This window comes from Castor canadensis, chromosome 13 (assembly GCF_047511655.1).
Source record: "Castor canadensis chromosome 13, mCasCan1.hap1v2, whole genome shotgun sequence".
Classification (NCBI taxonomy): Eukaryota; Metazoa; Chordata; class Mammalia; order Rodentia; family Castoridae; genus Castor; species Castor canadensis.
Genome location: NC_133398.1, coordinates 23,443,973 through 23,471,362, shown reverse-complemented (window position 1 = coordinate 23,471,362; position 27,390 = coordinate 23,443,973). Strand labels below are relative to the sequence as shown.

Sequence of the window (27,390 nt, the reverse complement as noted above, 5' to 3'; positions counted from 1 at the left end):
ACAAAAAAAGAAAAAAAAATCAAACCAAGTATGTAAATTGACACAGCCAAGAGTTAAAGTAGAAGCAAAGATTAGTAATTTCCAGAACTGGTTCACCTTAAGTCCTCAGAGAATTCCCAGAGAAAAAGTTCCTAGAAACATAAGCTCACATGGTGGAGAAGGGAGGACACAGATATAAGACGTTTGGAAACAAGCCAATATATACAAATACAACAGTCATCAAAGACAACAAATAACAGAATTGAACTCACAAAGTCTATAGTCATGGGAATTGTCAGAAACACTATAAAATGAAAGTGTTTTAATATGTTTAAAAATAAGAGGACACTATTAAAAGAATGGTATTTTTAAAAGGATCACATAAATTTTAAAAAGATTCCAACAGTTTGTAGAAATGAAAAATTCTGTATTTCACATGCAATGAAGAGCAACTGAAGAGAGAATTAGTCCCGGACCATTGCTGAAAGAAATTACCTTGAATGGAGAAAAGGGCAGATAAGAAATTTCAAAGCGAGGTTCAAAGGCAGGAATGACAGTGGAAAAGCTTCAGAAACACCTAAGTGGAGACCCAGAACCAGAGAACCAACAGGAGTAAAGAAATAATAGATAAAAATATCTCCAAATTGGTGATAGACATGAATCTTTAGAATCCAAAAAAGGAAAAACACACAAAATTTTCTAGGGTATTCACTGATACAAATATGTTTAATACATTCCTCAGAGTAAAAACACATACACACACAAAGTAAAATATGCTCATGTCACTTTTTTTTATTTTTAGAAGTGTTTATAGACCTAAGTGTACAATATACAAAAATTGGCAAAAGGTTCATTTATGCTTAAGTGGAAATATTTTAGCTCATATTTTGGTTTATGGTTTTTGACAAGGATTCTAAATTGTATGTGATTTTTTTTCACTGCGGGGGATGGAATCCAGGGCCTCATGCATGCTAGGCAAGTACTGTGCTAATGAGCTATGCCCTCAGTCCTTGCATCATTTTTATAGCAGGAAAAGTGGCCTAAAAATAGAAAACAATACTGAGAACATATGTATTTGAGTATGTGAAAGGACATATACCAAAAATGTTAGCAGCTAATATTTCTAGTTTGTGAAAATTCAGATGATTTTTCACCTATAATTTCTAATCAATGCCTAAACAAATTATACACATAAATACAGAGAGGAAATAGAAAACTTAAAAATATTAGGAGGTTTTATAATAGATGCTAAGTTACTACATGATTTATAATTTTTATGTTTTGCCAATTTCTACTTGTTATTTGTATTGATTATGTAGTTTAGATGTTATGAATTTTCACCTGTCATCTCACAATTAGGAATATACATATATGTATACATATATACATGCATATATATTGCATTAGATACATAGGTAGATAGCTGGCCATAAAACATGTATAAAATGTTGTACAAGATAATCCCATTTTAAAATGATCAAAATTGAAAGCAAATGTGCAGGATACGTACAGACTTCATACAGTGTTTTCAGAAACAAGGTGATGAGGAAGCGCTGCCTTTAAATGTTAAAATTTAAAACACAGAACAAAAGTACATGCAGACCTCATAAAGAACCTGCAGGAAAAGAGCAGGCTGACATTATAGAAGAATGTTAACAGTGGCTGTCCCTGGCGTCCAATTTTCCTTCTTGCATTAATATCTGGGGAGAGAGAGAACAAGAGAGCCAGTCAGGGTTTCTTGATGTTGCACACATCTGGCCTCAATTTTGATTCCTTGGGAACCTCAGCAGTGGAAGCAAAAGGACTAGGAAAATAAGGTAGGAGTTAAAACCTCCTATCTTAAAGCACATTAAAATTTACAATCATTGGCCATTATAAGGGAAAAGTCAACATTTACTGTGGCTTTTCAAGATAAGAGAAAAGAACCAATCCCACCAAGAAAAAGAGGGCAAAGCCAATAATGTTTGGTGACTGCCACTTCTCTTCTTAATGACCTCAAAACCCATATCAGATACATAAGATTTTTTTGGTACAATGTCCTTGAACTGGAAACCACAGATTTTAATCTCCAATTTATTTAGGAATAAAAATTCATACTATAGGCAACACACTTTCTTGTGTATTTAAGTATGCATTATTAGCTAATGATAGGAAAACCTCATACTGTCTACTTGAGTCCACACAAAATATCAAGACTTTCCTTCTCCTTCCAGAAACAGACTTCTGAAAGAAGATCCCTAGCCAAAGAACAAGAATACCAAATATTAGGAGAAAACTGACTTTATTCTATTCACTGTTCCTCTGATCTTTAAAGGAGCAATTTTGCAATGTTTTCTAAATTCACAGCACACACAATGTAAAAACAACAGATCGTCGAAGACCATTTGAGAGTGTTTCACTTCTAGAAACATTACAAACAAAACATAAAGAGCGTCTACACCTGCAAATAATAAACTTCAAAGGCAATCCACAACCATCCTGGCATTTATCATCTGTGATCTGTGTACATATGTGTGTGTTGTGGATGTGTGTCTGTATTGGGTTTTAATAATCATTCAATCAATTATTGTTTCATTAATCTTATTTCAGCTGGGATTCTTGTAGAATATCCTAAAACTATTTTATGGATGGTGTTTATAAAGTTTATAGCATCTTGTAATTGGAAGGAAACTTCTGAGATCATCTAGTTCCACCTCTTACCCAGTGCTGTAATTCCTGCAGAATCTCTATTCTGCTGTTTCTGTCAGATCACTTCAACAACAGGAAGCTCACTAACTTTCTAAGGCCAGCCATGAAGGCCTTGGACAGTTCACATGCTACAAATTCCCTCTTAAATGTAGCTCAAATCATCTCAACTATAAAGCCCACCAAGGGGACCCAGCTCTGGTTTATAAGGCTGATGAAGACTGTTTCTTTCCTCTTTCTCATAATTCCTACTTCACAGCTCATTTACCACTCCATCCCACCAGTCACAGGGAACACTCCAGTTTATTCATTTTGTTCTTTAAGGATGGCCCCTAAAACAGACACTGTGAAACCACCATCTCCCTTGTTTTTACTTTAGTTTTCCGATCAGAAGTTGTTCAGAAAACACTTTATAATGAAATAAAGTCTACATTTGATATAAGAAACATTTCAAATAGATCCAACTTTGAAAAATGCTGTCTTGCATGAATCACAGTCCAGGCCTTGCCCCATGAGACACTACCTGAAAAAAAAATTTTTAAGGCTGGGGGCATGGCTTAAGAGATCCTGCACAGCAAGCACAAGGCTCTGAGTTCAAACCCACATAATACCAAAAAAAAAAAAAAAAAGAAAGAAAGAAAGAAAGAAAAATTGTTGTCATCATGAGAAAAACTGAAGTCCCAAAACCCAGTTTCTCAAATAGTTGTTTAGTAGTCTGACAACAATGTCTTGTCTTGGATCCTTCCCCAGTTACTTGAAACAGAAACTGTATGAATGGACCCTACTCAACATTTAAACACACACCTCTCTGGAGAGTCGGATGCCCAACACAAGGCAAGAACCAATACCTTATCCCACGCTCACCAAATTGTTATTGCCTTCACAACACAAACACACACATGCCTGTGCACGCACACGCGCTCTAATCTCTTGGCAGTGCACAAAGGCAGAAATAAAGTAACTAGAACAATCTAATGGTTACAATTAATGGTACAGCTGAAACCAGATCAAAGTACTCGTAATCATATCTTTTAGTTCCAGGACAAACTTGTCCTCTAAAGAAGACGATATCTAGGATATGGTAGGATAAGAGGGATAGTGTATTAGCTGGAGCTGAATTTGAAGTAATAAATTACCTAAAGCAATGATTCACTCACACTTGATCCTTTTAGATGGTGGTTAAAACTAAAGAAACTGCTTAATCTGGAGGAACCTGTCAAGAGAGAGAAGAGGAAGCTGAGGGGAGAGGAAGAAGGAAGGAAGGAAGCCTCAGTAACGCAGAGGGGAATCCCTGTGACTACTGTACAAGGCAGACTAGTGGGTTCAGCACATAGCTTTATGAAAGTTCTAGAATGTCACTCTTACAAGTTGGATTTTCAAATTTTCTTATATCAATACTAAAGCTTTCTGTGATTAAGAAAACATTCTCCAATAAGCAAACTCAAAATCAAAGTAGTTGATATTTGCTGTACAAAAACAAAAAAAAATCCATAAGGTTCAGATTTCTGTTTTCCATGGTGAGGATCAAATTTACTTCTTCATATAACAGGAAGACATTGTAATATGAATGTAAAATGTGCTCGTACAATCCTTTCCATTGTTTGAGATCCTAGTTTTAAAAACTACAGTTTCAATCCAGTTCCAAATACAGATACAAACTTCAGACAAAACATCCTACCACAAAACTAAATCTGAAAATGCCCAGGACCAACCAATCCACAATAAAGAGGTTAAACACCAAACTCAAAATGGTAAATGTAATAACCATGACCCTTACCATGTGGTAAGAGATGAATCCAATTAATGTTACCTAAAAAAGAACTTAAAACAACTTGTCTCCTTCCTGTCCTAATTGTTTATTACAGTCCTCAAAAGCCAGCTATGAGGTGGAGACAGTGGTAGTCAAAAAAGCATTTTCTGACCTTTTATACTCCTTAACCCAAACTAAACTCAATGAAACATGCGTTAATGGAGTTCCAAGGCATAGTCAGTCAAGCATTTACAATTACAGGAAGATCAGTTTAAAAAAATAGGATTGTAAAATGGTTAATTTCTATGTTGCTCTATTCTTATGATCTTAAAAAAAAAAAAAAGCGTGTTTGAGGAAAGTGAAAAGCAGTGATCCAAAAATGGCATTTTGCAAATCGGGCGGCTGAAAGAGACCTTTGATGTTTTCTAGAAAATTCCCCCTACCCTCCAGTCCCTCATCCAAACAACTCAGTCATCAAGCAAGTCAGTATCAAGAGCAATTTCAACATATCCAACAGTCTGTCCTGTTATTTCCTCAACTGAGTACTCCACTCAGCCCCTCACGACCCAGAACTGCCCCATGACACTTCAAAATCCCCCTTTCTAACTGGTCATGTACATCTACACAGCTGTTTGCATGCATATACAATATAACTGCCCTTGGACATCTTCCTGCCCCCAGGATGCTTCCTGTTCCTCAGTCCTCTCCAGCCTTACTTCTTAGAATACCCAACCTAACTACCATGGTCAGCCCCAGAGCTCTGTCATGCCAGCCTGCTGCCTCCCTCGCTCCTTCCTGCCAATCTGCCCTTTGATACTTCCATCCTGATTAAACTCCAACCTTCCTGTTCTGCTTCCATTCACAGTCTCCAGAGACCCCACAGAGAAAACTAAAAGTAAAACTGTCACTATTTGTCAATGTATTCTAATCTCAACTGAGCCCACAATAACAGTCATTAATGCTCTCATTTCTTTTTGCTTACTCCATTACTCACATCACCTCTTCCATCAAAGAAACACCATAGTTTGCATGTCCATCGTGGAGAAAGCACTGAATATCAAGTAAGAAGTCCTTCAAAGCTCAATCATTCCCTTCCTCCTCTCTTGTACCACCCACCAGGGCCATTCTTTCAGATCTCCCCTCTAGCTTCCACACCATACTCACCCTAGACCAGTCCTCTCAACCTTAGACACACATTAGAATCACCAAGTAGATGCTCTGGCCTCTCTCAAAACTGGGCCAAATGGTCTGAAGTGGGTTCCTGCACATGTTATGTTCAAAAGATCCCCACAGGTAATTCACAAAATAAGCAAAAGTTGGATACTACTGTCTGAGACAAACTTACTACTCCCCTATTTTTAAATACCGAATCTGGAGCTCTTTTCTATGCAGTATTCTTACATGTCTAAAGGCATTCTAGAACCACCTTCTCGTACAGTCCATAAGCACTTCGAATTCAACATGTACCAAACTCCTTGTCCTTCCTGTTATGGGCTGAACTGTATCTGCCAGAAATTCATATGTGGAAGTCTTAACTCATGGTACCTCAGAATGTGACCATCTTTGGACATAGATTCTTTAAAGAGGTAACTAAATTAAAATGATGTCATTAGAGGGAGCGCTAATCCAATATAACTGGAGTCCTTACAAGAAGAAGAAATTTGGACCCAGACATGTACAGAGAAAAGATCATGGGAAGACACACAGAGACAGTGGGCACTTACAAGACAAGGAGAGAAGCCTCAGAAGAAATCAATGCTGCCTACACTCTGACTTCAGACTTCCAACTTCCAGAACTGCAAAAAATACATTGCTAATTTAAGCCACTCTGTCTGTAGCATTTTATGGCAGCCTCAGCAAACTAATATACTTCCCATTGCCCTTGTCACACCATATATTCACCATTACTCCTCCTTCTCCCTTACCTAATGGATCTAGTCAGTTGCTAAATTTTATCAATTCTTCCGTCCATATCTGCCTTATTCCCTCAAACCCACTGTCATTGCCTTAATTTAGGCCCTAATTATCTCCCCCCAGTACTGGGATAAGGGTGTAGCTCAATTGGTAAGAGTGCCTACCTAGCAAGCATGTGGTCCTGTGTTCAAACCCCAGTACCACAAAAAAACCCCACAAATTCCAGTACTACATGACAACATTTATATGTGGAATCTAAAACCTTGAACTCATGGACTTAGAGGAGAAAATGGTAGTTGCCAGAGGATGAAGGTTGAGTGGGGAATGAATGAGAGATTGTGACCCAAAGGGTAAAAAGTTTCAGACAGACAAGATGAAAAAGTTTTGATATCTACTGTATAGCAGGGTGACCATAGTCAATAATAATGTGTTATATATTTCAAAATAAGAGTACATTTTAAATATCTCACTATAAAAATACAATAGGAAAGGGAGGTAATAGATATGCTAATTAGCTTGATTTAATCTTTCCACATTGTATACATATACCAAAACATCACATTGTACCCCATGGATGCATATAATTATAATTCATCAATCAAAAATAATAAAAAGAAAAAACACATGATCATCTCAGAAGATACAGAAAATGACTATTAAAAAAAACTATCCCCCTAGCTTCCCATTGTCTTTGTGGAGTCCACAGAGTGATGGTAATCCATTTGAGACTTCTGAGTGGTCTCCTCATCCCTTCTTCAATCCCTGATGAAGGGTGATAGAGAACAAATTGTTTTAGACTATTTAATTTTGCATTTGAAAAACAGCAATAGTTAACTAAAATAATATTATGGATGGCTCTTACTAATGTAATTATGAGCAATATTTTCAATTGGCTGAATTTTTCTATGATGTTGATCACAGCATTATTACTTTTGTAACCAAGAACAACTTCAGAGAACTGTCATTTCACCTCATTTCTGTAGCTTCCTTTTAATTTTATAAATGTATTCTTTTTTTAAAAAATACAAATTTTTATACTAGGAAAACCATTTATAGAAAAACTGTTTTTATAAACAGCTGTTTTAAAATATCCTGCAAGCATTTCCCTTGGCTGTTTGTAGAATAATCTTCCTGAAAGAGAAAACCTAGTATGGAATGATCTGTTTTAAAATCTTCCATAGTTTCCCAAGCCTAACTCCAACTTTCTCAAGTCCTCCAAGTTCTCAGCTGCTTCCTGCTTCAGCTATACCCCACCTTGCTTGCTAAGCTGCAGTACTTTGGCTCTGCTCACAGCTCCCCTAACATGTAACACTGGGTCCACACATTTATCTTTGCACTTGCACTTCCTGGATGTCCTCCCTTGTCCAAATTTTATGTCTGGCCAACACCAACTCATCCTTCCAGTTCCAGTCTCAGAATGAACTCTCAGTGAAGCCTTTTATGACACTCCTCTCCACCCATATTTATCACTGCCTTTTCTATGCTGCCTCTAAAACTTAGACATATTCAGCATTATATACTGTGACCACATGCTGGCAGGTATCACAAACACAAAATATCCACAGGGTGTTTGTGATACCCAACCAGGTATCATAAATGCTTCAAGGGCCTAGTGAAAACAGATCACAAACTTGTGTGACATACAAACTATGCTTGCACTAGGACCAGTCATAATGTCTTCCTGTCTGTGTCACCTTTTAACTTCGAGCTGAATAAATAAAATACATGGTGGGGGACAAGTTCTCTTAGCACACAGACTGGCAGTTTTGCAAACTCTGATTGAAGGTAGAACATGTCAGGACCTTTATTTCTCTTCCTTCTAGTCTTTGAAGTGAAAAGACTCCTGAGCGTGCCTGAACACAAATACCTAAGATCACAGGCTGATCCTTACTCATTTGTCCTTGGCAGAACTGATACACAAAGCCCACAGATCCTCACTCAGAACTTCTTTAAGGGGTAGTTAATTCACCATTTCATCCATTACTAGAGGAACTTAAAGAAGTTCCTTGCGATAATGTGATAGCAAGGAAAGGATGCAATGTTGAGCTACATAAACTTGAACGTGTTACTTCTAAATAATTATTTAAAAAATTCTTTTGTGTGAAGTAGTATTCAAAGGCAATATCCTGAAAGCTACCTAGTCCACCATGCCATAAGGAATGCTGCAATGTCCATCCTTGGACAGAATCAGCAGAGAGCTACTTATCTGAACTGTCCTGCTCTGGCCCTCATAGAACAGCTTTTCTGAGATAAGATTTGGCAGTATGCCATGGACCTCTACTGAACACTCTCCTTAAAACTCCACTGTTACAGTCATTGTAAAGATTGTGTTGGAGACGCTGCTCACTGCTTTGAAATATCTAATGTTTGATGGGTCTCCTCCTAGCACTGAGAAGCATGGTGCACCCTGGTTAGTCATCCTTTTGGATCACAAGTTGATTGACCCCTCTTCATGCAATCTACTTGGAAGGATGGCCAAATGTGTGGCCTTCCTAAGGCAGGACTCCAAGGTAGACCCTCAGTCTTGACCTCTGCTTAAATTCATACTCCCACTTCTTCTTTCCATATTTCCTTCCTGTGCTCATTAAATTTTATTATATTCAGTAGAAAAATACAGACATTACTAATTTGTAGCATTGCATTTATTGCACAGTATTTTCATTTGGTCCCCACACATTGTGTTTTTGAGTTTGTAAAGGTAGGCTTCCATCTTACTCATCTTGGTATCCCCCAGGCCTAATAAGTGATCACTAATTGCATGTCAAATTTAATTGAATTACGTGTGACAACATCTAGTAATGGATGAAAGGTAAATTAACTACCCCTTAAAGAAGTTCATTTTATCTTCTCAAACACAAAAGTGGTCCTTGGCTTCAACCCCAATGTCATCTGGGAAAAATGACAGCTTACGGGGACTAATACAAAGAATGCACACTAGACAAGCAGGTATCATTTTTAATTCTCTACTATCAATTTTTAAGGTACTCACTCCATTCTCTAGTAATTAACCCACTGTTTCACAGAAGCATACTTGCCAGGAATATTCTGCTATCAGCTGATAAATGAATACCACTAAAAACTAAACTCTTGTGGCATACTGAAGGTATTTAAAGGGCATAGCACCAAGGAAAGCCTGTGAGAAGCTAGTCTTGGTTGGGATGCAAAACTGTGGGTGAGGGAACAGTATCACCACAGCAGAGTGAATATCCATCAACAGATCAGAGTACCTTTACTCAGTGGAGTTTCCTGTTGTTCCAACCATCTTCCAAGTTCAACAATGCATGTTTCACTCATACTAATTCCGAATATCTTTCCATTTTTCTCAAACTCTGCAATAAGAAGTTTGCAGCATTATCATTATTTTGAAAATCAATTTCTATCATTAGTCGTAAAAAGATCCCAACAGTTTAGGGCAGCAAATTCTGACACCACGAACCTGCTATAAAGAAATCAGCTGAAGTTCTGAAGAATCCACACACAAAGGTGTTCACTGCTACAGAAGTAGCAGCGAGGCACAGCTACTGGACAAAATTAAAGTCATCTCGATAGTATGTCTAGCTATGCTAAACCAGTGAGAGAATGAACAGGATCCTGACTGTACCCAGCAGGATTTCAGCTAGATAAAACGTAGAGAGGAAACAGAGGAAAACATTCCCTACACTTGACATTGGCTATCAATGGTGGAGATTATGACTACTTCTTATCTTCATGTTTTTGTCTTCTGTAATGAACATACATTACTTTTGTAAGTTAAAAAATTTAAGAACCTTTTCTATGTATACTTGAAAACAAAATGATTTTGCTCTCAAATTAATGATTCAATTCTTTGATAGTCTAAGAAAATTACAATGAAAGTTGTGGGTGGAATGTGTTTTAAGATAGCAAGGAAAAGGGAAATAAAATCACTATCTCAAAAAAGGACAATGGTTGAATGAACAGTTTAACAACTTAATGGATTATCGGGCTATTAAAACATAATTCAGAATATGCTGCCATATGCAACTGTGGACTTTTTTAAATAGTCTGCAGAAACAAAAACCACTCTTCTGTTACCTCTAGGAAGAAGCAGACCATAAAACAGGCCATAATGGAAATAAGCCATAAAACTACTAGGAATAAATAAAAAAAAGTTTATTCATTACAGAACTGCAAATATGAGTGGGTTTGTTTATTTAAATATTTTATAATAATTGTTTCAAAAACTATTTTTAAAAATATTTTAAGAATACATTAAGCAGAAAGCCAAGTGAGGTGGCACAGGCTTGTAATCTCAGCATTTAGGAGGCTGAGGCAGAAGGATCAGTAAATAGTGAGTTAAATAGTGAGACTCTGTCTCCAAAAAAAAAGGAAGAAAAAGAAAGAAAAAAGGCAGTATTTTCACATAAAAAACAAATGGTTTCAATTGAGTTAAACAGTTTTACATCCTTTAAGTGTGTTTACTGAAATTTTTTTTGCCTACTAAGTTATTGTACCATTAAAATAAGATGAAGGAAAAGAAGGAAGAAACAAGCAGGTAATATATTCTGATACATAAATATGTATCAGAATAATCTCCCAAATAGGCCTCTCGCATCTGCCATAACAGTCTTGGCCACAGTTAATGCTTTTATTCTCAGCCAAAGTTAATAGAAAATTGTATCAGCTTAGACTGCTATAACACACTACCACAGATCATGTGGTTTAAATGACAGAACTTTACTTTCTCACAGTTCTAGTGGCTGGAAATCTGAGATCTGGGTGCCAGCCTGGCAGGTTTCTGGCGAGGACTCTCTTCCTGACTTGCAGACAGCCACCTTCTGGCTATGTGCCCACATGGCCTTTCCTCGTGCACATGTGTGTAGACAGCTGCCTATTCTTACAAGACCATCGCCAGCAGTCCTTCAGGATCCGGGCCTCATTCTTCTGAGCTTGTTTAATGTTAATTACCTCCTAAATAGAGCTCTATCTCCAAACACGCTTCAACATATGCATACTGGGAGGACACAATTCAGCCCACAGCAAAAGTTAAAATATGTTTGCAATACATCTCTTACGGAAAACTGTGTCCTATTAACCTGATTGCTACTCCTAGAGAAATGGTATTCCACAAGGTTCCTAATCCTTGAATCAGATGAGGATTTGTGCTGTGTGGACCTCCACTCTGAAATGGCCAAATGCTTGAGAAGGAGTTGGGACTCTGTAAAGTTCATGGGGCCTCAACACCCTGCCTGAATGTTGAGATGCCCTTGAACAGACAGTGAAGTTCAACTGTTGCTCCCAATTCTGGAAATAAAGTTTTTCCTGGAAACTTTAGACTTTAAAAACGGAACAAAACAAAACAAAACAAAAACCAGTGCTGAAAGTTGAACCTAGAGCCTTGCACATGCTAGGCAAACCCTCTACCACTGAGCTACATCCCCAGCCAGTTTTAGAATTTTGTCTATCCCATTCATTTCTCTCTTAGGCTATCCAGAACACCTTTTTCAGAATCCTAGGCAGTGCTTTAGAGGGCTCTGTGCCTCTTTCTGGCTCTGTCTGCCTTAAACCTAAAGTAACCACATGACTCCATCCCCCTCTGACCCAATCTAGTTCTGGTTCTGGCCTCCAGCAACACCTGTGCCTATTACCTGCCTAAACCTGCATGCCTCTGATTCCAAACACTTCCTGTGCCTGTGTGACCTGACCCTGCCTTGTCCCAGAACAAGGACCTGGAGTCCTGGCTGGTTTTCATATAGTAATCAGCCTAGGGAGACGATATTAAACAGCAAATAAAAGAGTACAAGTTGATGAATCAGCACCAAAACACACTAAGTAAAATCCCCACGTTTACCTGAATTTCCTGAATACTTATAACGAATAAGGAATTGGGTACAGCTCAAACAGAAAGGCATACATCTTATTTTCCCCTTCAATTTCTAAAGAAAACAATAAGAACAAGTATGATAAAGTGTTCACAGTTACAATAAGTGAACTTGAATGACAAAAATAACATTTAAATGTATTGTAATCAACTGATTTAACACACTGGTAAGAAAAACTGAGTTGGGGAGATGTTGATCAAAGGATATAGACTTTCAGTTATAAGATGAATAAGTTTTACAGACCTAATTTACACCATGATTATAGTTAATAATACTGTATTATATACTTGAAACTTGATGTTTTATTATTACAGCATTATGCTTAATGCTGTACTATACTATAGTACATATAGTACTATAGTACATATATACTATATGTACTATACTATATTGTGAACTTGATGTTCTCATTGCACACAAAAAATGGTAATTATATGAGATGATGGATGTGTTATCTAGCTTGATTGATTATGCTAATCATTCATATATATATAAAATCATGTTGTACACTTTAAATAAATAACAATTATATTTCAAAATGGTTGCAGTTTTATACCTCAATAAAGCTGGCTAGGGAAAAACAAAAAGCCAAGTTGCCAGTTACCTTTTATTCCCTTCTACATAAAATCCACTCCTTACAAAACATTATTTAAACTTGGAAAAGTCATTACAACTGAATTCATTCTCCATAGGATTCCTGGGCTCTTTAAATCCCTTTGAAGTAACATCACCCACTGTCCAATGGGTTTTTATAAAATGTATATTAGGTATAATTTACAAAGCAAATACCCAGCAAATATATCAAAGATAATGATTTTTTTCCACCTTCACTGAACCTCAGTGGATAAAAAAATTCCTTAAAATTCAAGTGTGGTCAAACTATAGATTATGATGTGAAAGTCTTAAAGATTTGCTCAAGAACACTCTAATTTTTGTTCATTCTTCCATGCTTTGAGTTTGTCTTATGCGAAGGTGTTAATGCCACCTGAGCTTTCTCTTACAAAAAAACACAGAAGGATGCAAACACTTGGAGTCCTCCCAACTTTAGCTTGAGTTTCTTAGACAAAATTAGCCACAGGACATGCAGTCAAGTCTTTAAGAGTAAATATACAGAACAAAGTTGAAAATAAAAAAGCAGAAAGCCACTGAACAATAAAACTGGGGAATAATTTGTGCAAACTGATTCCAAATTCTCATTTTTAAAATGAGACTCCTAAGGCCTGGAAAGGTTGGGTACTTTTAAAAGCCCCATGGACAGCAATAGGAAAACTGGCACTTGAATCATGGTTTCCTGTCTCAGTCTCAAACTTACTTTATGGATTTCCAATTTAAAATATTTTAAAATTCTTTATGTACCTTTTTTTTAAATCAGAAAAAAAATAAACCCTAAACTTCTACCATTGCAAAAATATAAATCAAAAATTAAAATCTTGGCCAGGCTCATACCTGTAATCCTTGCTATCTGGGAGGTAGTGATTGGGAGGATCACAGTTTAAGGCCAGCCAGGGCAAAAAGTTCAAGAGACCCTATCTCAATCAATGGTTGGGCACTGGTGGTATGCACCTGTCATCCCAACTACGTCAGAAGCACAAATAGGAGGACAGTAGTCCAGGCCAGCTTGGACAAAAACACATAACCCTATCCCCAAAATAACTAAAGCAAAAGGGCTGGGAGCATGACTGAGGTGGTAGAGGGAGTGCCTAGCAAGCACCAGCTCCTGAGTTGAACCCAGAACCACCAAAAGCAAAAAAAAAAATTAAAACTCTTGGCACAGCAATAATTCTTACCATTACTAAAAATTCACCAAGAAGATATGAAATACCCAGTCATTTGGTTTTTACTTCTCATAAACCTAACTTCAGTGTTCTAATTTCTTATTAATTACTTACAGTTATTAAATTAGCAACTACTCTATGTCACAGTATTTTTTAACATAACTATGCACAGCTTTATATAGCTCTGAAGAATGAGACTTCAATAAATGCTATTACTTACCAATACACAAAATAGATATCATACAAAACTTCTCCAACAACCACCTACACCCATCTCCCCAAAAAATCCTTTCTATTTCTATTTGACCTTTGTCAAGGGAGAAGGGAAAAAAAAAAAAAGGCAACAAACAGGAAGTGCTGTTAAGTATCACCAAAAAAAACCGCCAACTCATCAAACAAAAAAAGATTCCCTTCCACCTGACATTCACTCGTGGCACATTATTTCCTTCCTTATTCGTTTCTTCCTTGACTGGGCAATCTTCCACACACACTCACACCTGCTTATCGCTCCACCGAGTTAACCCATCTCATTCTGCAGACCTAATCAAATGTCACTTCCCCAGGATTCAGGGAAATCTTGAATCACCCCAAAGTCAGATAAGATTCCCCATCTAGTTTCTTACATTCTTTTCCCTCATACCATTTATCATGCTTTCTATTTGGACATCTGGGTGGTCATTTGGTCAATATCCTCCTTTCCACTTGACTGCTCCGTGACTCCAGTGATAACGATGGCTTACTCACTCCCCTCACTATAACAATTACAGTAACACGACAGACAATGCTGCGGATGTGATGACAAAAGGCAATACAAACACCTAGTGTCTGTCTATACACTCAGCTCTCACCATCCGCAGAAAAACCAACTGTGAGTCAAAAATACCTACTTAAAAAATTTACATCTGTGCTGGGCACGTACAAACTCCTTATCATTATTCCCTAAATGGTACAGTATGATAGCTATTTACATAGGATTTAAAACATACTAGGTGTTACAGGCATTCTAAAGATGATTGCAAGTACATAGGGAGATGTGTGTAGGTTGTATGCAAATACTATGCCGTGTTAAATAAGGGACTTGAGCACTCGTGGATTTTGGGGGGTGTGTGCTGGGTGAGGAGGCAAAGAAGATTCCTGGAACTAATTCCTGATACTGAGGAATGATTGTAATTAAGAGTTATGAAGTGGATATGTATGTATACATAGATATATACATAAATACAGTGAAAACTGGGGAAAAGCAAGGAAAGTAAAGGCATATTAAATTCTTTGATATGCATAGGAATGACATCAAAACTTATTTAATCTTTGACTTTGAGAATCAGAAAAACACAAGTGGACATATTATAAAACATAGGCAATAACTAATAAAACTGAATGTTAGAGTTTTCCATTTCACAGTATTACAGATATATGAGATAAATAATATATGGGAAACAAAAAAGAAAAAAAAGACCAAGAAACATAGCATTAGATTGAACCATATGAAATTGCCATTTTTCTAAGTCAAGAGCAATTAAATACCAGCCATTTTATATGGCTCAACCTATCAATAATGATAAAAAATGGCAGCTAATACATTCAGTGTGTCAGACATTTGAAAAGCACTGATTGAAGATTGTGGTGTGTTGTTTCTGTGCAAATAAAGAACACTAGGCCTAAAGACTTTATGTACTTTATCTGAGATCATTCGGCCAAGTACTGGTAGAAAAAGGCTTTAAAATGTGGCCTGCCTAACAAGTTCCTACAGCAGCTTTCATAACAAACAGAAAGGTTAGGAGTAACAGTTAGCATCAAATGTATGAGTTAAAACAATAAATATAAAAGTAATGATTCCCTTTTAAGAGGTACTTGAAAACAAATCTAACTGCTGCTCACTAGCAAATATATGAAATAAAATGACACCAGAAGTTTAAAATCAGATGGATAAATGAAACCATTTCGCATAAAGAGAAAAAGAAGAAAAGAGACTTGGTAACATTAATATCTGCAAAAAAAAAAAAAAACAAAAAGTAAAATGTAATTCCAAACACAAAGGATTATTTTATATTGTGTTTCATATTGTTATATAACAGAGAAATTGTTATAAAGAGGTTGACATTTGATTCCCAGTGCTGAAAGAAAGAAAGAAGCCCATTTGTAGAGCTACATTAAAGAACCATTATTGGCCTGTGACAGCTGAAATGGATAAATGGACACAGAGTGTGTGAATTACAATAGTACAGTGGCTAAACTAAACAATGTAAATTGCACTAGCCACCTATAGAAAACAATGCTCTTTCAAATACTTGGGAAACAGAAACCCTTAATCACAAGAAATAAAAACTATAAAGTCCACACGCACTTACCACAATCAACAAAACCAATAACTGATGCAAAAAGTCTACATGTACAAAGCAACTTCAACCTGCAGACGAGTCATTCTGACCACAAGTGGCATTCCCAGTGAAGACAGCTGCTAACAAGGACACACGCTTTCCCTGTATATTCTAAATCTTAGCAATGAGTGTTAGCATAAGGTATAGAATTTGGGCTGGGGACATAGCTCAGAGGAGAGCTCTTGCCTAGTACACTCAACACCCTGGATTCCATCTCTGACACTGGGTTTAGAAAAAACAAAAACAAAAACATAGAATTTAAGGTATTTTCATTTTTAAAAATTGTCACTTTCAGATGGAAAATTCCTCTTCCCTCAATAATGACTGTTCAAAATTAAAAATACACTGATTATTTCAAAATTATTGAAAATGAAGAGTTGTTCATCAAAAATACCAACAAAGAACCAGGCATCGTAACATATATCTGTAATTCCAGCACGAAAGAGGTGAAAGCAGGAGGATTGCGCATTCAAGACCAACCTGGGCTACACAGCAAGACTCTGTGTCAACAAAACAAAACAACAGCAAAAAAAGAAGGTGATAAATTTCTATAATTATATAATTTTATCATTTGAAACAAATGACCTAATTTAAATGACAACCAGAATTGTGTCTATTTTCTCTTTTCATAAATCAGCCCTTCTTTTCTTTATCAATGACTCCACTCCCCACCTCATAGCTTCACTTAATTCAAGTGACCCTTCAAATATCAGACACTTTCCCCACCCCACCCTCAGCAGGCTGATCCCCCAACACACACACTGTTCGTGGACATCCCATTTTTCCCCCATGACAATCACAAGAGAGCAGGTGATCAGAGGTTGTCACCTTCATTAGACTGTAAAAATAAGTCAAGTCATGAAGTCAAGGTTATGTCTCATTTATTATAATGTCAGGTAGATGATAAGTATTTTTTCATTTATTCAAATGTTTATTGTGAATTAGTTCATTGAGTATTCTAAAATTTTCAGTTTCTACCATGTGCAAGCCATTTTACTAAGCACTGGAAAAACATCAGAAAACAAAACAGGAATTGGAAAAACAATCCTTGCTCTCTTCTAAGAAGTCAGGAAAAGAAGATAAGTAGAATTAAACAGGAAATATGCAATTTTAAATGCAGGAGTTAAAGAATGCCTCACCAGGAAGGTGAGGCATCTTCTAGTTAAGCCAAGAAAATGACAAGAGAGCAAGCATTTAGATATCTCCAAAAATAAAGAACATTCTAGGCGGAGCAAACAAACGATTGAAAGACCTGGAGACCACAGTCCCTGTGTAGATATGCTCATACTGGAGATTGCTTAGAGTAAGGATCAAACTCTGGAAACACCAGCATCTAAAGATGAGAAAAAAAGCACAAACCAAAAGTCTGAGAAGAAGAAAGGGATGATTAATTAAATATGATACATATTACATATTGTGACTATGATGCTGTGATCAGAAATTTAAAATGGGAGATGTTGCTCAAATGCTTTGCAAAAGGCTGATTTGCAAATGCAAAACCCTAAGTTCAAACCCCAGTTCCATCAAAAGAAAAAAAAAAAAAAACAACCAGGTGCTGGTAGCTCACACCTGTAATCCTAGCTACTTGGAAGGCTGAGATCAGGAGGATCAAGGTTGGAGGACAACCTGAGCAAATAGTTTGTGAGACCCCATATCCAAAATAACCAGCTCAAGTGGTAGAACACCTGCTTTGCAAGTGTGATGCCTTGAGTTCAAACCCCAGTTTACCCCCCAAAAAACAAGAAATTTAAAATGAAAGATTTTAATGGCATGTGTACATACTTTTGATACAAAACAGAACGCTATCAAATATTCAGAAAGAGCAAATACTTTTTAAAAATTACAAAAAAATCATCCCAAAATGGACTAGGGAGTTCTTACTGAGTGGTAGAACAACACTACAAATGTTCCAAAATGAGCAGGCATCATTTTTGTTACAAAACAGAAGTGAGTATAATCTTAAAGAATCACAATGGCTTAAAAACAATGAATTCATCTTTGCTCTACCTTGCAAGAACATGCTAACATAATTATCTGAAATGGAAATAAATTCCTAACTAGAAAAATCTTTTCTTTAATCAGGTAAAAGACAAAGTGTTACAGTAAGTGTTAAGGTAAGTACTTTTTACCTTAATCAGGAAATTAAAACTTAGAATTACTCAATCAGATTTTTAAGACCTATTGGAGTTTCTGAAATTATGGTTTTTAGGCTATTGGGATTCTCAAGGTTCTTCTAAGAAGTCTATTTGTCTTTTATTGTAGTAACGGCAGCAATATGAGACTCACTGCTATTAATCCCACAGCAAATTTTTTTTGGCAGTACTGAAGTTTGAACTCAGAGCCTCATGCTTGCTAGGCAGGCACTCTTAGCTCTTGAGCCACTCCGCCAGCCCAGTCCCACAGAAAATTAAAACTGTATTTGCAACTCCTTTTAGATCCTAAATCACCACTAACCTCCCAGTAATCTTAAGGATATTTTTCAGGTAATAGTAGCTGGAATTGATAGTTTCAGGGACTTCGGTTCACCCATGGAATCATTATGCTGAAATTCTCACCATTTTCTTTACATCATTCCAGAACCAGGCCATCAGGAGACGCCATCGTGCTTGCTCAACGAATGCTTGATTACCCTTAAAGCTATTTTAATCTTCTGCTAAAGAATAAACAAACTGAAGACTCAAACTGAGTCTTGTCCTTGTTAAAATACTGACTATATCCTTCTAAAAGCTCTCTCCAGTTTATCACATAAATATCACTGGTATTCACATATAACGATTGTCCAATATATAATAATTACTACTGGCCTTAAATTCATATTTCCAGCTACTAGCCGAACAGCTCTATCTGTATGTTTTAGACATATCTAAAACTAACAAATATCAATACAATCTTCATACTCTCATGTCCCATATGTTAATGACATCAACAAGCCCTTTTCTGTCCCCAACAACCTCTAGCACCCCCCCACAATCTTCCAGATTGGCCCCAGGCACGCCACCACTCTCTGCCATAAAGTCCAGGAACCCTTCCCCAAGCCTGTCACTCTCATGCACACCCTGCAAGGCATGAACTTTTCCATCCACCAGAAGCCCCGACCCTGCCACAGTGCAAATCATTCTTCTACTCCAAGGCAGACTCACCCTCCCCATTCATCCTCAGCTACATGCAGACAGCTTTGTTTAAACTTTGGTTTGCAGTATTTATCACTGTCTGCCTGTTCTTAGTCATTTGTCTTCATGTCTCTCCATGTTTGTAAGCTACTCCAGAGCAGGATCCATACTTCTTGGTTGTTCCATTTTTCTTTTTACTGCTCTCAGCTAAACACAAGGACACAGAAGTGCTCCAAGATATCAGTTGCATGAAACTGAGTTGACAGGGTCTCAGATAAAGTGACTATAGAACAGATCCTGCTGAATTTGAAAAAGCCAGTCATTCTGCCCTAGCCTTTGAACCTTCCTGTCTCTGCATCTACTCAGAAAGGAAAGCAAGCAGTTCTCTGTGGAGCTACAATAAATAGTGAGAGCAGAATGAATGCCTCATTTTCTTGACAGGACAATAATCCTTCTCCCAACAAATCACAGTCCAAGAAGGCAAAGTAGCCCCTTCATAAAGGCAATTGTATTTCAACTGTTCCTCCCTTACTAAGAACACACTACCCTTATCATCTGCTGATTACAGACCTCTAAGGGGTGAGAGGTCTTCGTTTAATACTTCCACAATGAATCCTGACCATAACGAATGACTCCACCTATCGTCTCTGCTTCAGAAGTGGTAGCCCTTCCGCTGGTACCTTGTTTTCTACCACACAAAAGGCTCACAGATGCCAAACACAAGCTCCAAAATGCCCCTCCTCCCCTTGCCTGAGATCCACATGCAGCAGAGGCCTCATGGAAATAGCATGCTCTGCAGTGACATTTGTCATCATGATTGTCATACAGCTAGAAACAGTTTTGTTTCCCATTTGTAACAACAAGGCATTCCTATCACAATGACAAGAGCTTTTAATTGCCTAATGTCATGCTGTACCAACTCAAGACCAGCCCACTCAGGGTCTTCTGCCTTTAGTCTTGTCACTCGCCATGGCAACCCCAGGTACAATCTCTAAGGTACAGTCTTTCTACAAGAGGCAACAGAAACACACATGCACGAACATGCACCAGTATATAAAAACACCCCCTCCACACACACACACAACCAAACACAGTTTTCTAGGATTGAATAAGCAAAGAACAAGAGAGGAAGGCTACCACAAACTGATGACAAAGAGGTTACAGACAGATAGGGTTGAGGTGGCAGAGGTTATTTCATTTACTTTAGACATATCTATATTGTTTGAATCATTGCAAAACCCCCTATTTTGGAAAGAGAATGCAGCTACTTTCTTTGGTTGGAATGCTTTCTGTGGTGCTCGTGTCCCTGCGTGACTGTAGCAGAGCATAAGTAAAATGCACAAACACAGCAAAGCACCATGGTAGCATGACCTCAGAAGAAGCCTGACTTCCCACCAACACCAAATTCTGATTTTTCTAGGAAGCAGGCCATAAGCTGAGCATAAAAACTGAAACACAAGTTGGGTCAAAAGTAGGATCATCCAAAATGAGATGGAAGCCAGCCAGGACTACAGATAAGACACAGCTGTGTCTGGCTCTAATTTTGTTTGTTTCGTTTTTTACAACAGGTAAATCTTGGCAAAAGCATTTCAAGTTTATCAAACGAAGGTGAGAATAGCAGGCTGTCTCCTTCCCTAAGGAGGAAAAGCTGTCTGACCTGAAAGCGCTGAGACTACTTTGAAGAAAAGTTTCTAAAACTGGAAAATAACTCAAAAGTCATACTCCTGTATGTGAAAGCCTTTCAGAAGAACTTTGGTTATTCACATAGTATGATATACAGAGGGGGGCCTTCCATGGCTCGTTTTCTTGTGTCCTCTAGTATATAAAGGGTGCTCAATAAATACCTACTGAATGTTGAACGAATCAATGAGTGAGTAGTAGAAAGGATTAAGTTAAGGAACACAGAAATGAAAAGTAGAATTGGCAACCAAATGCTATCATATTTATTCCTATTTTCTCTATGGAAAAGAGAGGCACTTTGACTTAACTCAGCCACAGCAAAACTGGACAGAGAAAGTCTCCTGAGTCCCTCTCTCTTGATCCCCTTTTTCCCTTTTCTAGGATTGGCCAATAGATTCTTCCAGATTTTACTCTCCCACGATCTGCCCCTGCTTGACCTTCCTCATCACCATCTCTACCACCTTGACCCCAGACTTTGAGGCTCCCATGATGCCAGGAGCCTCTATATTTTAAAACCTTGTCATACTGAATTCTAATTATCTGTTAATATGTGCGTGAGCTCCTGGAGAAGGGGAGAAATCCTGCCTTATTCACCATACCCACCCTTAATACCTAGTACAAAGACTGTATGCAGTAGGCAGTCAGTTACTACTCCTAGAGTTGAACAAAACTTGTTTCCGCTGTCCCCATTCATTTCTCCCTCCAAAGAGCCAGGGACAGGTGGAATGGCTCAAGGAAAGAGTGCCTGCCTAGCAAGCACAAGGCACTGAGTTCAAAACCCAGTACCACCAAAAAGAAAAAAGAAAGAGCCAGGAATATCCTCTGGTTAGAGCAGAATTTCAATGAAGGTGGCTAGGGATTGGTGAGGAAAACCACTGAGTCGAAGGGAGAGAGAACCGAGTATATCTGATTGACACAAAATCTAATCTAGTCCATAGTTTCAATATTTAGACAATGAATACAGGGAAGCATGCTAAAGAAGATTGGACCCTAAACAGTGAATCCTAAAGCTTTTGAAGCACTGCTGCACACACAGTGAATATAATTTCTTTTAAATAGGAGTTGCAACCTTGGAAATCCCAACCTACCTAGAGATCCAAGGCCAGATGTTATTAGTCAAAGGTTCTCTTCTCTTTTAGAGAGGAGCTGGTTTTCAAGTCATTTTCTTTTATTTCCATAATATAAGCACAATCTGATCTACCTTATTCAGGAGTAGGCAATGGACTAAAGAATCTGCCCTGTCATTATATCGCTTTTTTAAAACAGAACCACAAAAAGAAAATAAATTGTAACCTAAATTTAAGGATGCAGTAAAATAGTTCCCTTTCATTTCTGGGATGAGGGGAGACCTGAGTTTTACAAGAAGCTCTGGGTTAAAGGTCCTATAGCATGGTCAGATGACAGAAATATTAATACACCACTTTGAAATCATACTAACTTCCTAAAACAAAATACCAAGGAATTTTAATACAATCCGCATCCCCAGCATCACCACCCTCAAACTCCTGCTAAAATGTGTCCTTTTAAGAAATAAAATAAACTAACCTTGGGCTCCTTCAACATAACTAACTTCATTTACTAAACATTCCAAACTTGAGTCCCCTTGCAGAAGGTAAAAGTTGCTGAGAGGATGATTCATTCAAACTGTCCAGTAGAAAGAGGATGACTTAATCTTTTAATGACCTGTCTCCTCGGTAGCCTAGCATCTCTAGGTTCAAGGATAATTCAAAGCCTTTAGCCAAATCTGCTCCACCTTTGCCATGTGGCTGAAAAAGCATCCATTCCCACCTGTGACACAGAGGCACTGGGGTGGGAGAGGAAACAAAGTGAGCTGTTCAACATCTCTTCCAAATGTGTCCACAGAGAATTATTGTTGAACTATCATGAGCTAAATGCTTTAGCCCTCGTGATTAATTTTTCTCAATCATATTATTTTTCTATAGGATTAGGCAAGCTACTTCTTTGGAGGTTACACTTCACAAGAGACTCTCAAGGTTCCCCCCACCCCATCCTTCACAAGGGTATTAACCCTATTTCCAAGTTAATAGTAATTCTCTTCTGTGCTGCAAATATTCAGCCACTTGTGGTTAAATGCTATGTGTAATATAAACAGGGTCAAGAATGCCAGTTGCCAGAAGAGTCATGTTTAAATTAGCATTAACCACCAAGCCCTTTCCTAAACAAAAAAAGAAAAACAAAAATGGCCTCATGGTCAGCTCTGTGCCTGCTGAGTGATTTTTAACACACAAGCTCAAAGGGCCCCATAAGGCCCAGATGTAATACAAGAGCCTCATCAATTTTTACTAAATTTTCTTAAAAGTACAAAGAACACTAGCCATCTGGAGGGAGAAGAAAGCACATCCTAGGATATTCTAAAAGCTTTGTATCATAAGACAAAATAAACTGGCAGCACTGTCCTAAAATTTACTAGCTATGAGTTATAATGGAATGTAACAGAACAAAAGCTCAGGCACTAGGAGTTATCAGAAAGTGGAGAACTGAAGCCAGGCATGGTGATGTCTTCCTGCAATCCCAGCACCACTTGGGAGACTGAGGTAGGAGGATCATGAGTTCAAGGCCAGTCTAGGCTATACAGTGAGACCCTTCCTAAACAACACCAAAAAAAGGTTGAAGAACTGCCTTTCTCATTCAGTGCGTGTGAAGACTTGCTATAAATGATCACTTTTAAATATTTAACTTTTTTTTCTATTTTTGATAAACTTAGCTATAGTTAATGCCGGAATCTCCTACCACAAGTAAATATTTGGGTTTATTATTTAAATCTAGGGAAGAATAGTTATATTTCCTGGGGACAATTAAGAGATGGGAAGAGTAAATAGATATGTTAAGTTATTGAAAATATGTGTATAGTAACAAAAGTTATTTGAGGTGATTTTAAATGGTTTGGCCATTTAAATTAAAATTGAAGTGTGGAACGTTGTTCATGTACATTGCTTCTAAATGTTTTATATTGTTTGAAAACTCTTCCTTTTAAGAAATTCAAAAAATTTGCCTGACACACATTTTGCCCTCCTAAGAAATTATTGGTATCAGTGTTGAATTTTGACTAGTGTCCTAATATAAGGAAGTTACTGTTTCAAATATTTTAAAAAATTAAAATAATATTAAATATTAATATTAAAATATTTTAAAAATTGTATTTAAAATTTTTTTTAATCCTCAGTCATCCTTCAGTCATTTCACCCCTCCATTTCCCATACACACACACACACCCAAATGTGCTATTCGGTGTCTTCTTGCATCTTGGAGTTCAATAAGACTTCAGCCCCAAGTAACACAGCTCCTTAAAGTAACAACCATGTTTCCCCATAATTCATTGCCTGGAACTTTCCAGTCTTTGTCACTAGAAACTCTGACTACAACCACCCCAGGATAACAGGTCTTCACTCTCAGTTCATTTTCTAAGAGGCACATCAGCCTTCAAACTGTTTCTGAAGCCTTTGCCAGAGTGAGAATTTAGTTTTCCATTCCCTGGCGTGCCACGGTTCTGAGACTCCACAGCCACCACACAGTTAAGCAATATGACACTTCTATACCTGGTTCATATATTCTGCAGTTAGGTATGTCTTTTCCTCCTGCACTGCAGCTCTTTCTAGAACTTTCTTTTCATTATCCTTGTATCTGTTAAGAGTTCAGTGATTGTCTTTCTCCCAACTTTCTAAGACATCCATAATAGTGCTCCATAAAACACAGTTCTCCGTGAAATATTTTAAAAACCCAATAGAGAGTTGGGGTGTAACATGCTACGTAAAAATAAGAAATCAAACAGTAGTAAAATGCTGACTAAACAAGGCCGGAGCAGACTTTCAGACTTTAAACCAGAGCTGTGTTGTTGAGCATCTATTAATTATAACACAGTTCGCTTTTAAAATAAGTCATGTTCTTCAAGTGTTTAGGCATGTCAATATCAAAACAAAATTAAAGAAAAGCAAGACAGGCCACACATCAACCCTAGTCCTTAAACTAAATTTGTACAGTCTTGTTACTGTACAAGAAATTAAATTTGTACTTGGAGCTTTCAGTGAAATGATACAGATTCTGTGCAGACTGCAACTTTCCTTACTAAGTATTTGAAGTGATCTTTTGCACTAAAAATCACTAATTTCTGACTGAATGTCACTGTGTATCAAAGAGTCAGCAATGGAGATTTATACGTCCTTTGATCATTCCAGTATGTTGAACAGACTCAGTAAAACCTTACAAAGTCTATGGTATAATTTGAAGGAAAAAAAAAAGTCAACTTACATTTTGGAAGATATTAGTTTTGAATGAAAATGGGCGTTTCAAAAGTAACTCCTGTTACTTTTCCCATTCCATCCAGGGATACTGAGAGCCACTCCGAGTGCCCACAGCCCTGGCAGCAGCTGTTCCCCTTAGTTAAGGATGCACATGGCAAGTTAGTCAGGTGATTCCTAGTACAGGGCAGACCACAAGGATCACCCTGGCCTCCTGTCAGTTTTAAGGCTAAACAAGTTTTAAATAATACCGGTATCAGGAGCTTGATCTGAGAAGGAGAAAGTATTATTGATTCTGTTGAGGAAGAGGAAAGAAAAAAATAGAGAGAGAGGAAATCAACTCCCAGCTCAAGATGCCCTCCCCTCAAAGCTTGTCCTACTGCTGGTTTTCTCCCATCTTCTAAGTTCTATTGCCCTCCCATTCCTCTCCCCCACTAACACTGCTACACACACACACACACACACACACACACACACACACACACACACACACACTTTACTATTCTATCATGGATGACCACCCACCAGTTTCTAGTTATTGGGGAAGAACAGCAAAGATCATCAACTCCCTCCATTTTCCAGATGAGGACACCCACCCACCGAGACCAGGAGCTGACCTGGCCTGCTAAGGTCGCACCACCAGGGGACGCCGCGCACAAACGGGCTGGGATTAAGACACCCGGTCTTCCAGCCTCCGTACTCCGCCGTGCCTTCTTGGCTCAGGCTGCTCCTTCTCTTACTACTTGTTTTCTTTATGCTCAAACTGCACAGTCAGGGAAAAAATGAAGTCCCGAAATTCTTACAACGGTGATCATTATCTAGATAGAATGTTACATTTTGGAGAACCAAGAAATGCAACAAATAAGTGACACTACATCTGTGTGTGTGAATGCAGTTTACTTTGGTTTACTCAGCCCTAACTCTAACATAGACCCTTCTTCCTTGGTATTCATCCTGTCTGACAAGGGAACCAACCTCTAAAAGAATTTAGCAGTTTTCCAAGCGCGGTCTCCCTTTAGCCAGACTTTCAATCACCTCTGGCTTCACAATTATGTTGGCGGAGCAAAGGACGCTTATGCAAATGGATGAAAAACTTAACTGCCAGAGCCTGAAGGAATAGAGGATCTTGCTTTAATAGCTAGCTACAGTTTCGGTATTTATGCTTACCAATAAGCTATCGATTCTAATGGGAAACAAGACATACATCATAAAACTCTCACAAGCCGGCATTCGCTGGAAATTCACGTTTACCAAAACTCCATAGATTTCAACAAATAAAAGAAAGAGGAGCCGAACAGAGGGAGCAACAATCTCAGGCCCCAGACTGGAGGCAGCCACAAGTCCTGGATGCCGTCACTCTTTAACACATCAAAAGCCAAATGGCAGCAAAGAAAAACAAGCAGAAACTTTAGATCCATTCACGACAAACTAGTCCTGCACAGGCCACCGGAGCCCACGTATTTCAAAAAAGCCATCAAGTTCGAGCCACATCCGTCTCTCGTCTTACATTTCCCAGTTATTCGCTAAGCACGTTGGTTAGGCGGCTGCACAGAAACTCACGTTAAACGTCCTTAGCCCGGGAGGACGACAGAGTGGCCAGGAAGAAGCAAATGGTGCGGGACTCTGAGGGCGCTGCGGGGCTGCAGTCTGTGTCCACCGCGGCGCCGCATTGGGAAAAGAAATCCCAGCGCCCCTCGCTAGCCCTCTCGTGCCCCCCACCCACCCCATCCAGGTAACCAGAGGCCACCTACGTGTCACTTGGGCGGGCCCCTGGGCGCACTGACCTGACCAAAGGACAGGAGGGGCCGGCGGCCCGGGCGGCGGCGGCGGCGGCAACTTCCCTCCCCGGGCTCGATCAACTGGTTGGAGAGGGAGGCGAGGCTCCCCTGCAGGCCGCCTCTCACGCGCGCACACCCACTCGCACGGACCCGGCCGTCGGCGCGCGCACTCGCACCCGCGCGCATGCACAGCCACAAAGCCGCCCGCGGTGGGACCCGGAGAGCCGAGCGCGCGGTTTGGCTGC

At 38.4% G+C, this 27,390-nt stretch overlaps 1 protein-coding gene across 18 annotated transcripts in view; it reads right to left on the bottom strand.

The window, feature by feature from the left end:
- Lpar1 (lysophosphatidic acid receptor 1) overlaps positions 1–27,390 on the bottom strand; it is a 133,143-nt gene that overhangs the window by 104,899 nt on the left and 854 nt on the right. Inside the window, exons 1-4 of one of the 18 annotated variants that reach the window (XM_074051267.1) lie at positions 27,152–27,277; positions 9,556–9,657; positions 6,139–6,210; positions 1,583–1,679 (exon numbers count right to left, since the gene is read on the bottom strand). The exons of 3 other annotated variants lie outside the window; for them this stretch is intronic. The gene's annotated coding sequence lies outside the window, so the exon portion shown is untranslated. Of the gene's footprint in view, positions 1–1,582; positions 1,680–6,138; positions 6,211–9,555; positions 9,658–12,137; positions 12,154–19,461; positions 19,871–25,377; positions 25,764–25,892; positions 26,455–26,927; positions 27,064–27,118; positions 27,296–27,390 lie in introns of those variants that run through there. 14 more of the 18 variants (XM_074051269.1, XM_074051268.1, XM_074051271.1 and 11 more) reach the window with 14 other exon arrangements.